The sequence below is a fragment of the Scyliorhinus torazame genome, chromosome 3 (assembly GCF_047496885.1).
Source record: "Scyliorhinus torazame isolate Kashiwa2021f chromosome 3, sScyTor2.1, whole genome shotgun sequence".
Lineage (NCBI taxonomy): Eukaryota > Metazoa > Chordata > Chondrichthyes > Carcharhiniformes > Scyliorhinidae > Scyliorhinus > Scyliorhinus torazame.
In genome coordinates, this window is record NC_092709.1 from 5,862,273 (window position 1) to 5,874,560 (window position 12,288).

At 51.7% G+C, this 12,288-nt stretch overlaps 1 protein-coding gene across 1 annotated transcript in view; it reads left to right on the forward strand.

Annotated features, from left to right (window-relative positions):
* The window catches only part of LOC140408264 (uncharacterized), a 179,571-nt gene that overhangs the window by 73,798 nt on the left and 93,485 nt on the right, over positions 1-12,288 (forward strand). The window lies entirely within an intron of this gene.

Below are 12,288 nucleotides of genomic sequence, written 5' to 3' on the forward strand. Positions count from 1 at the left end.
GCTTCAGGAATCTGATGAAATGAGCTGATACAATCATTATTAACCCTCCAGACATTAGTCCCTGGAGGGTGGGGGGGGAGGGGGGGCTGGGGGAGGGAAGGAGGGAGGGAGAAATCACAACATTTACCCTCAATTTATGTTTGCTGACTGTGCACAGGTTCATTAAAATTCTTAACCCTTGCTTCACCAGATCCATGAAACCTCCAACTTAGAAAAGGTTTGGCCCAAACAATACTTAAATATTTAGATAGGTCAGTCAGCATTTATTGTTGCTAGCTTTGTCAAATCTGACAACATTGTTGATTTGTGAGTATTATTTTCATATTCATTTGACCATTTGAGGTCCATAAATAGAAACAGAAAATGTTCGAAAAACACTGCCGGTCTGGCAGCATCTGTGGAGAGAGGAACAGAGTTAATGGGTGAACGTTGCCCCAAAATATGGCAGTCAGCTTCTGCATGTTTCCCCCCAAAGAAACAGGTTTTCCACCAAGATCTTCCCACATTTTGCCATTTTTTAGAAGGTGGGCAAAGTGCGCGCCATTGTGAGAGGCGGGGCCTAAAGCTGGGGCTGGTTTAGCACACTGGGCTAAATCGCTGGCTTTGAAAGCAGACCAAGGCAGGCCAGCAGCAGGGTTCAATTCCCGTACCAGCCTCCCCGAGCAGGCGCCGGAATGTGGCGACTAGGGGCTTTTCACAGTAACTTCATTGAAGCCGACTTGTGACAATAAGCAATTTTTTTTTTTTAAAGACACCAACAAGCCCAGCATAGAAAATCATGGAATTTACAGGGCAGGAGGAGGCCATTCGGCCCATCGAGTCGGCACCGGCCCTTGGAAAGGGCACCCTACCCAAGCCCACACCTCCACCCTATCCCCATAACCCAATAACCCCACCCAACCTTTTTGGACACTCAGGGTAATTTAGCATGGCCAATCCACCTAACCTGCACATCTTTGGACTGTGGGAGGAAACCGGAGCACCCGGAGGAAACCCACGCACACACGGGGCGAACGTGCAGACTCCGCACAGACAGTGACCCAAGCCGGGAATCGAACCTGGTACCCTGGAGCTGTGAAGCAACTGTGCTAACCACTGTGCTACCGTGCTGCCCGAGCATCACAGAGATCGAGGCATCATTTGAAAAGGGCACCTCGATCTCGAAATTATGTACACGACACCCCCTCCCCCTCCTGCCAATGGACATCTGGACCACCCCCCAGACAATTATCGCCGACAACCCTCCTCACCCCAGGATCGCTGGCATCGGTGTACCCTGTCCTCCCATTGGGTCTCCCTGTTACCCCTGTCACTGGCCCTGCCCCTTCAGGCCCTGCCCCTTCAGGCCCCTTCCCCGGCAGTGCCGTCGTGACAGTCTGACCCGGATCAGGGAAATGTCAGGAAAACTAATTCCGATGAGGTTATGGCTGAAATGGCCCTTTGCGGGAATCCTTCCCATTGGTGGCGGATAAGCAATTAGACTCATTAATCAGCCACTTGACACTAATTAACCTATCAGAATTTAGCGGTGGGCCAGGGATTAAATGGGAGCTGCACAGATCTTCCAGCCTCCTGAGTGTCCCTCTAGCCTTGTGAACGGAGCCAGGGTGGCTCCCTTCCTGACAGGCACTTTGTGTTCAATAGGGTGACCCAGCATTGGCAAGAGAGAGGCACTGAAAACTGTTTCCATTGACTCCCCCAGGCCACCCTCTCTCAATCCAGCCCCAGGCCACCCTCCCTGCTCCGCTACCCCCCCTCCCTTGTCCAGTAACTGCTTTTCCGTGATAGGGCTTGTTTAGCACAGGGCTAAATCGCTGGCTTTTAAAGCAGACCAAGGCAGGCCAGCAGCACGGTTCAATTCCCGTACCAGCCTCCCCGAACAGGTGCGACTAGGGGCTTTTGACAGTGGCGGGGCCGTGGGGAAGTAACAGCGATGGTGACGCTACAGGAAATGGAGAGCTGCCAGTCTCTGATTGGCTGGGGGCTCATGGGGGTGGCTTTTCAGGCGTTCATGGCCTTGATCAGATGGGAAGCCCACCACTGGTCAGAGAAGGTGCTTCACCCTTACAACTAGCATGGGGTTCTGCCAGTTCTCTGGTGGGGGGGAAGGGTGTACCCAAGACATTGGAACCACATTCAATTCATCAATAAAACAACCTTTGAAAGATTTCTCAATGTGTTGATGCCTGTTGATGATTTCTGGGCGGGAGAGCGAATTGTTTGTCATTTGCAATCATGTCAAGTGGAGAATATTCTACAATATGATTTAAATATTTAGGCATTAGTTCAACTAAATGGGGGAAACTTTCTCCTGTTTGTTGGGCACAACTGAATTATAAATCTCTATCCTTTGTAAATATTATGTTAATGATAAATTAATTGGGTATATGGTTGTATTCAGCTGGTGGGCATTAATTGAGGACTCACATGTGGATCCTACAGACAGGATCAGACTGAAACTGGGATTCTGGGATTTGGCGGTGCATGCTTATAATGTGATTCTCTGTAAATAAAAGTTTGTGTAAATATTGGCTCCAGTTCTATCCTTTCCTGCCTAACTATCTGAAGTAGAAGATGTCACATCACATGAAGTGTATGTACAGCATTAGCACTCTCGAGTTCAGAAAGTGAACATTGCTGACAGTCCCACTGAGTTCAGACGATGCTGCTGTACTTGGTTGTAGCTGCTGTGAATCGGACATTCTCTAACTGATGGCCACTTTCAGAAGCAGGAGTGGAGTGAAGAGCTAAAGACTGCAGCAATGGCGGAACTGGAATTGTTACAAATGGGAGGTGGTAGGAACTGAGTTGTGACAATCTGAATGGGCCTCAGTAAAGGTTTCGTTGTTAATGAGGGAACGAGCTTCTATTTGCTGGGTAAAATTCCAGAGCTGTGAGACTAATAAGGGTGGGGGGACGCTGGGTGGAAATAACGGGGAATTACTATTTTACCGACTAAAACTAGATTGAGCAATAATCTGGTCAGAATCATGGATCGTAGAATCGCTACAGTGCAGAAGAAGGCCATTCGACCCATCGAGTCTGCACCGACCCTCTGAAAGATCACCTCCCTAGGGTCAGACCCCTACCCTATCCCCGTAACCCAGTAACTCTGCCTTTTTGGACACTAAGGGGAAATTTAGCGCGGCCAATCCACCTAACCTGCACATCTTTGGAGGAAACCGGAGCACCCGGAAGAAACCCACGCAGACGCGGGGAGAACGTGCAGACTTCGCACAGACAGTCCCCCGAGGTCGGAATCGAACCTGGGACCCTGACGCTGTATGGCAGCAGTGATAACCACTGTGCCATCATCATGTTATCGTGTGGCTAATAGGGACCGATCCACAAAGTTACAAATGTGTTATACAGTGACAATGTGTGTGTGATGTACGTGCAAACAGGCAGAGAAACCTCTCATAGAGATTTGGATGTTGCGATAACTCAGCAGAGTGCGCCCTGTGAAACTTTTCATAATGAAGAGATTAAAGCTACGAAGCCAGTACAGATGGGAAATTGATGGTTCAAAGCTATTTGTGTATGCTGCATATATAACATAATTCACACTAATAAATCTTTAGTCTCCGTGGAATTGTACGATCTCAGATGCATTGACATCATAGAATCATAGAATTCCCACAGTGCAGAAATAGGCCATTCAGCCCATCAAATCTGCACCGACTCTCCCAAAATACATCCTACCTAGGACCACTCCCCTGTATGATCCCCGTGACCCCACCTAATCTTTGGTGAATTTTAAGGGCAATTTATCATGGCCAATCCACCTAACCTGCACATCCTTGGATATGGGAGGAAACCGGAGGAAACGCACGCAGACACGGGGAGAACGTGCACCTTTTTAAAAACGTGAAGCCGGCAGGATGGCTGCTGTGGGGACCCGGGGAGGTGAGTAGCCATCTTCGATTCCGAGCAGTGAGCCGGGGGGCACTGGGGCTGCTGCCCCAGAGCTCAGGGGGTGGGGGGGAGCCCCCGTGGGGAAGGGGCCTCGATTGGAGGAGGATGGGTCGCCATCGTTAGGGGGGGGGGGGGCACCCCAGGGCTGTGGGGGGGGTCCCAACGCCCGCGGGTCCCATAATGTGTAGCCATAACGGGGCCAACCCCAACCTCAGCCCCTGCCTGTCTGCCCCACCGACCACCCGTAAGCCCCACTGACCGCCGAGGCCTCTGGCCACGTGGCTGAGGGCCATTGCTAACAGGGAATTGGCAATCATAGTTAAGTGAGCACTTCACACATGCCAAGTGGATTCCCGTGGGTGTGCGGGCCATGCAGCATGTGGGGGTCATTGCCGAGCAGCCCAATCAGAAAGTGATGCCTGGACACTGAGGCAACACCACACACGCAGCGGCCAACATCTGAACACCCAGGGGCTGGGCCCCAGCCCCGGGGACATCTCGGTGACCAGAGGGTGGGTGTGTGCACTGTGGAGGGGACCAGCGTCCAGCCCAGGTAATGCTATGTGCAGGTGTCTGGGTAAAGGGACCGAGGTCGGGTAACTAGGGGCCCCTGCTGTGGCCAGGGGTGGTGGGCAGGTTGTGTTGGATGGCAGGGAATTTGGGGGGTGGGGGTGAGCAATGTGAGAATGGAGGGTCCCGGGGGGGGGGGGGGGGGTGGGGGGGGTGGAGACACCGCTGGTTGTCAGTCTCCCACCCCCTCCAATTCCTCACACATATTACGCGGGATGGATGATATCCCGGACCCCGCGGAGGCTGCCCTCGCGGCGCTGCTGGCAGGCGGGGCAGCCAGATGCTGAAGAAGCCACTTCCAGAGTTGACAGAGACTCGAGGCAGCAGCCAATGTGCCCCCGCCCCACACCTGGAGGACCCGGCCGCCTATCAGGCCAGGGGTGGACCCAGAGAGGGCGGCTGGTCGTGGATCAGGGTGACTGGCGTTGCTGCTCTTTCAGAGGGCGGGCAGCGGGTGCCGCAGGAAGCTCCACCTCAACAAGGAGACGGTGTGGCACCTGTGCCATATCCTTGCGGACTTGGCACCACGTGGAGGAGGAGGATACCCGCTCCTGGTGGTCGTCAAGGTCACCACAGCCCTGACCCTCTACGCCCCAGGATCATTCCAGGGCTCAAGCGGGGACCTGTGTGGCATCCGACAAGCTGCAGCTTACAAGGGCATCCATGAGCTCAGTGTAGCCCAGTTAGCCTGGGCAGCAAACTATATAAACTTCAACATGGACCAGCCCAACAAGATGCCCAGGCAGCAGATTCTCAGCATCTACTGGATTCCCCAGGCCCAGGGCACCCTGCGCTCACCTGGCCATCAGGGAGTGCCCTCCAACAACAGGAAGGATTTCCACTCACTGAACATCCAGCTCACTTCAATATCATGCACGTGTGTGCACGCTTCCCAGGGAGTGTGCACAACAGCGATGTCCTGGGCAAGTCGGACATCCCCGGCCTCTTCGAGGACCATCCCAAAATGGCCGGTTGGCTCTTGAGACGTAAGGGTTGCCCGCTGAGGACCTGGGTAATGAGGCCGATGGCCGATGCGGAGGCCTGATACAACGAGGCCCAAGCGCCCACCTGGGCTGTCGTTGAGCGGTGCATCGGACTCCTCAAAGTACGGTTCCGATGCCTTGACCGCTCTGGTGATACCCTGCGGTACACCGCCCAGAGGGTCACCCACTTCGTGGTGGTCTGCTGTGCCCTCCACAGCCTGACCCAGCAACGGGGCAACATGCTGGAGGTGGAGGGGGAGAAACATGTGTCCACTTCCGAGGAGAGGCATGAGGAGGCGCCAGGCCAGGAGGGGCTGGAGGATGAGCCCGGGGAGGACCCGGAAGACCAGCTGGAGGATGGAGGACAGGCAGCAGTGGCAAGCCTCCCCCACTCCCTCACCACCTCCCCCCTCTCAGTCCCCCTTCCCCCTTTCCTTCCCCCCACCCATTCCGCCTCCCCCACGTCCCTGATCCACCCTCTCAGGGTCTGTGTAACATCTCCAGGGCGATGGGACGGTGTCAGCATTGTCAGCGGGGCACTGTCGAGGTCAGGGGGATGATGATAACCCGCAGAGCGCTGAGCGGTGGTGCTCCTCAATCTATGTCGTAGCCGGAGTCCTGCTTGTCTGCTGAGTGCTCGCTCACACCCACCACCTGGGGGTGCTGTGACAATATGTGTATTATAAGAATAATGAAGGGGAAACAATTTACTGTAATGACATCCAACCACTAGATGGCAATCAAGCGCATACACATGGATCACGTGATACTCGTGATTTGGGGAGTGGGTTGTTAGGCGAGATAGTGAATAGTCGTGTTATCAGGAGCTCTGTAGTTAGTATCAGAGTTTGAGCCAATCTGTAATCTTTTATATCTTACAAGCAAGACAAAGCTTTCTACTTTGTAGTGTAAATAAATTAGCTTTGTTCAAAACATAGCTTGATGCTCTTTGCGGGACACTAGACTTCGAAGCCATCCTCATTAAGAAATCAAAGGACATCACATGACACCAGGAGTGGACATCATAAGGTGCCAGGTGTGCACGCTAATGATAAGTATGAAGGTACCAAAAAGAAAGAGAAGTTTGCAAGAAAATTCCGTAAACAAAACCCAGAGTCTGACATCAACCACGACGTGGAAGCAAATCCCAGTCGCAGCGAGGTGGAAGGTCTTCAAACTCCACGGCAATTTCATACTTCGGGTAAGGTAGACGTTCATTGGTGCAATTTCAAGCTGCAGTTTGAATTGTGTATCTCTGCCCCAGACCTCGAAGCAACCAGTGCAGGATAGCGTTGTTTCTAACAGTGGCTGGCTCGAAAGGCCTTGAAATCTTTAACTTGTTCCAGTTTGAGGATGAGGCAGATAAAAAAAAGTACGACAAAGTTATCGAGAAGTTTGACAAAGATGGCCAGGTGCAACAAAACGCAACGTTTGAATGGTCTGTGTTCAGGAAAAGAGTGCAGAAAGCAGGTGAAACAATTGACTGCTTCATAACGGATGAGACTTAAAGTGCAGGCGTGTAATTTTTCGATTCTCCCAGACTAACTTCTGCGAGATCAGATAGTCTACGGAGTAACAAGTGACAAACTGCGAGAAAGGTTATTGCGAGAGTCTGATTTGAGAAGGCACGATCAGTCTGTGTAGAGCAAGCAAACTTGCAAGGAAACGATTTTCAGAAATGATTGTCGGAGAAAGTGGCGCGAAAACCAACAACGTGGCCGACGCCATTAGTGCAGTGGCGCACCTAAAAAAGAAACATGCTCAAGATGGCAGCCATTTTAAAAATGACAGCAGCCATTTTACGAATGAATTCACGAACGCCATTACGTGTAGAAGGTGTGGCAACACGCATCAGATTAAAAAATTCCCTGCAGATGGAAAAACCCTGTGCTAAATGTCACAAACTAAACAATTAGGCATCTCAATGTAGATCGGGAACAAATTCGCAGCAGTTTAAAAAGCTTATTACAGTAAACAAAGGAAGAGCTGTGCAAGAAGTTAGCATTGAAAGAAATTTCAAACAAGTGATCAAACCTGACTCAGAAGAAAATGAATTTGACTGAGAGGATTCCTTCTTTGTTGAAACAGTGGAAAGCATAGAAAAAGCACATCCAAAAATTACCAATTTGGAAACTTTAAAACAGATTTCCATCATTCAGAATACAGATGACTGGACAATTCCTTTGGTAATAAATGGAACCAACATCGTTGCAAAATTAGATACTGGAACAAGAGCCAACCTTATCAATCAAGCAGATATAGCCAGATTAAGGATAAAACCAGTGATTGGCGCGAATGATTGTCAATTGAGTGATTATAATGGCAATTTGACAACCACAATGTGTACTTGCTATTTAAATATCAAAGTTAAGGAATAAAATATTCCAATTAAATTTGAGATTGTTGAACCAAATAGATCATCGTTACTTGGTGTTCAGGCATGTGAGATTCTGCAGCTTGTGAAACGCATTTACAGCTCGGACAGGATTTCATCCAGTTGCAATGACCAGATTGAGGCCATTATTCAGAAATGTCCTCAGGTCTTTCATGGCAAGGGAACACTAACATTTGAATACAAAATCCAGTTGAAAGCAAATGCCCAACCAGCAATTCATGCACCTAGGAGGGTACCAGCTCCTTTGCGGGACGTTTAAAAGTGGAACATGAGTGTATGCAGCCATTGGGAATAATCACCAAAATTATTTCAGCTTCCGAAATTTTTCATTGGGCTATGGAACAGATAGTTGAAGGTATCACAGGTGTACGAGTGCACATGGATGACATAATCATTTGGTCATCGCACGACAATCGCCAGGCAGGAATGTTCCCTTCCAGTCGGGGAACACTTCAGCAGCCAAGGGCATTCAGCCTCTGATCTCCGGGTAAGCGTTCTCCAAGGCGGCCTTTAGGACGCGCGACAACGTAGAATCGCCGAGCAGAAACATATAGCCAAGTTCCGCACACATGAGTGCGGCCTCAACCGGGACCTTGGATTCATGTTGCGTTACATTCAAACCCCACCATCTGGCCTGGGTTTGTGAAATCCTATCAACTGTCCTGGCTTGAGACAATTCATACCTCTTTAACCTGTGATTATCCCTCTCTCCAGTTGCTCCGCCTGGACCTGTAAAGACTTAATTACCTGCAAAGACTCGCATTCAAAGTATCGTCTTGCATCATTGACTTTGTCTATATATATGTTTCTGGAACCCACCTCTTCATTCACCTGAGGAAGGAGCTGTGCTCCAAAAGCTAGTGATTCAAAACAAACCTGTCGGACTTCAACCTGGTGTTGTAAGACTTCTTACTGTGCTCACCCCAGTCCAATGCCGGCATCTCCACATAAAATGAAGAGGAATATAATGAACGACATCTGCAAATCACGAAGCGCATTGAAAAGTTTGGTCTCAAACGGAACAGAGCCAAATGCCAATTTGGCTTCTCCAGACTAATTTTCTTGGGTGATCAACTATCAGCTCAAGGAGTCCGGCCAGATAGTGAAAAGATAGCAGCCATAACCAGAATGCCACATCCAAAGACAAGAGGCTGTCCTCAGGGTGCTATGTGTTGTCAATGTTTGGGGAAAATTCATGCCAAACTTGGCATCGAGCACCACGGAACTAAGGCAGCTTATCCGAAAGAACATCATGTTCACTCGGTCTGATGAACACAACAGAAAGTGGTCTAACCTGAAAAGAGCACTCGCTGCAGAAATTCTGTCGTTCTTCAATCCGAAAAGCAGTACAAAGATCTCAACAGATGTCACCAGAGATGATATAGGCGCAGTGCTGTTAGAGCGGACAAGTGAAGGGCTATGGCACCCAATTGCATATGCCTTGAGAGCGATGACACCAACCGTGCAAATTAAAAAGGAGTGTTTGGGTCTACTGACGGGCATGGACAAATTCCGTAACCACGTGTGTGGGTTACCCACATGTTGTGTTGGGTGCTCTGGATCCGGGAAACACATACAGGCCACCAACACTTAAAATAGTGCAACACTATTTTACTAAGCTAGAAACTGTTGAACATACTTTCACTGTGGGTTAACACGATATTAGATTGAACTAAAGACCTATGCCTTGTTCTAACCAGTCGATGCACTCAGCATTTGGTGAAGATCTGTGCTGTAAGCTGTAAGCTCTGTCCTACTAGGAGGCTGCATCCGAATGAGAGGGAACTCTGATGCCCCCTGTCTTTATAGTGAGTGTGCTCTAACTGGTGATTGGCTGCGGTGTTGTGTGTGTTGATTGGTCCCGCTGTGTGTCCATCAGTGTGTGTGTCTGCACCATGATATACTGGTGTGTATTATGACATCCCCCCTTTTATAAAAGAATGTATGTGTGTAGCAAAAATAATGTATGGTGAGAATGTTCCTAACTACGTGTGGGGTGCGAAGACATATTTACAGGACTACGTACATGAGAACTAAGCTATTTACATGGGAAGGAGCCTGGTGCAGAGAAGCAGTATGCAACAAGAGTAACGAGATCAACACTATGTACAAACCAGGGAAACGATCAAACAAAGCAACAAAACAATTCAGAGAGTCTCTAAGTCCGCAAAGTTCATAAATCAGGGGCAAGATTCTCCGACCCCCCGCCGGGTCGGAGAATCGCCGGGGGCTGGCGTGAATCCGGCCCCCACCGGTTGCCGAAGTCTCCGGTACCGGATATTCGGCGGGGGCGGGTATCACGCCGCACCGGTTGGCGGGCCCCCCCCCCACTCGATTCTCCGGCCCGGATAGGCTGAAGTCCCGCCGCTAAAATGCCTGTCCCGCCGGCGTGGATTAAACCACCTACCTTACTGGCGGGACAAGGCGGCACGGGCAGGCTCCGGGATCCTGGGGGGGCGCGGGGCGATCTGGCCCTGGGGGGTGCCCCCACGGTGGCCTGGCCAGCGATCGGGGCCCACCGAACCGCGGGCGGGCCTGTGCCGTGGGGGCACTCTTTCCGTTCCGCCTCCGCCACGGTCTCCACCATGGCGGAGGCGGAAGAGACTCCCTCCACTGCGCATGCGCGGGAATGCCGTCAGCGGCCGCTGACGCTCCCGCGCATGCGCCGCCCGGAGATGTCATTTCCGCGCCAGCTGGCGGGGCACCAAAGGCCTTTTCCGCCAGCTGGTGGGGCGGAAATTCGTCCGGCGCCAACCTAGCCCCTCAATGTTGGGGCTCGGCCCCCAAAGATGCGGAGCATTCCGCACCGTTGGGGCAGCGCGATGCCCGTCTGATTTGCGCCGTTTTGGGCGCCAGTCGGCGGACATCGCGCCGTTTCCGGAGAATTTCGCCCCAAGTTTCTGAGGTGGGCGACAAATTCTGGTTGACCATAAGAGTAGCACACCGCTCATCGTCCGGATCGATGCTGTAAACCGACAGAGGCTAGATTCTTTGCTTCGGGGACACCCTGTTTTTTGTGACGATATCGACTCGAAAAGGTGCCTTCGGGTATTCGGTGTCAATATCGGGTAGTAGGTCTGCATCGGACTCGGTGACCGTGGGACATTCCTGCGAGGCTGGCTGGAGTGATACGAATTGGCAGGCTGAGCTGATCTGCATAAAGCAGCATAGTGGCCAAGTTTGCCACATCTCAGGCATCGTCGGGATTTGGCAGGGCATTGCCGCTTTAAGTGGGCGGAGCCACAGTTGCCGCACGTTGTAGCGTCAATACGTTCGCTGCGCCAACGCGCATGCGCGGTGCGGCCGTACGTGGTGCGCGCCTGCGCAGTACGTTCATCGACGTCGCCGTCCCCTCGTTTGGTGCGTACAAGCGCGGGAGTCCGCGAAAAGCATGTGAAATGGCCGCCCTCATCCAGGCTGAGGCCCTGGAGTTGCTCGATTGCTTGGACCTGTTCTGCCTCGTGGGGACCTTGCCGCGCCGTTTCAGCCGCTTGGATGTGGGAATACCGACTAGTGGCGTGTTCATGTAGCACGCAGGTCTCGATGGCGGTCGCTAGGGTGAGCTGCTTCAACTTGAGGAGCTGCTGGCGTAGGGGGTCCGACTGAACACCAAAAACGATCTGGTCGCATATCATGGTGTCGGAGATGGGCCCGTAATTACAGGACTGCGCAAGGATGCGGAGGTGGGTGAGAAAGACTGGAAAGGTTCATCCTTACCCTGCAAACGCTGTTGGAACACGTAGCGCTCGAAACTTTCATTCACCTCGATGTTGCAGTGAGTGTCAAACTTGAGGAGGACCGTCTTGAATTTTGATTTATCTTCATCATCAGCAAAGGTGAGAGAATTGAAAATGTGGATGGCATGTTCCCCGGCCGTGGATAGGGAGAGAGCAATCTTCCCAGTGTCTGAGGCATCCTCCCGGTCTGTAGCTTCAAGGTAGAGCTGGAAGCGCTGTTTGAATATCTTCCGGTTGCGAATATGTGGAGCTAAGTCGCACATTCGGCGGCTCCCGCAAAAACGGACTTTTGGGCTCTTTTCAGGGCCCCCAACGGCACTCTTTCGACGTTTCCCGATGTGGGAAGGAGTTTATAACAGCTCCCCGTCAGTATATGGCTTCAACTAGGAGCGGGGCAACAAAAAAGGTGGTGGTGGACCCGAAGAAGGTGCGAGGGAAGAAGAACAAAATGGCGGCGGGCGGAGACCAGGCAGCGTGGATGCAGTGGGCGGAAGAGCAGCAGGAGGGTATCCAGCGCTGCTTCAGGGAGATTAAAGCGGACCTGCTAGAGCCGATGAAGGTGTCTATTGATAAGCTGCTGGAGACACAGACGGCCCAGGGGGTGGCGATCCGAGAGGCTCAACAAAAGATCTCTGACAAGATCTTAGGCCTGGCGGTAAAGGTGGAGGCGCACGAGGCGCTCCACAAG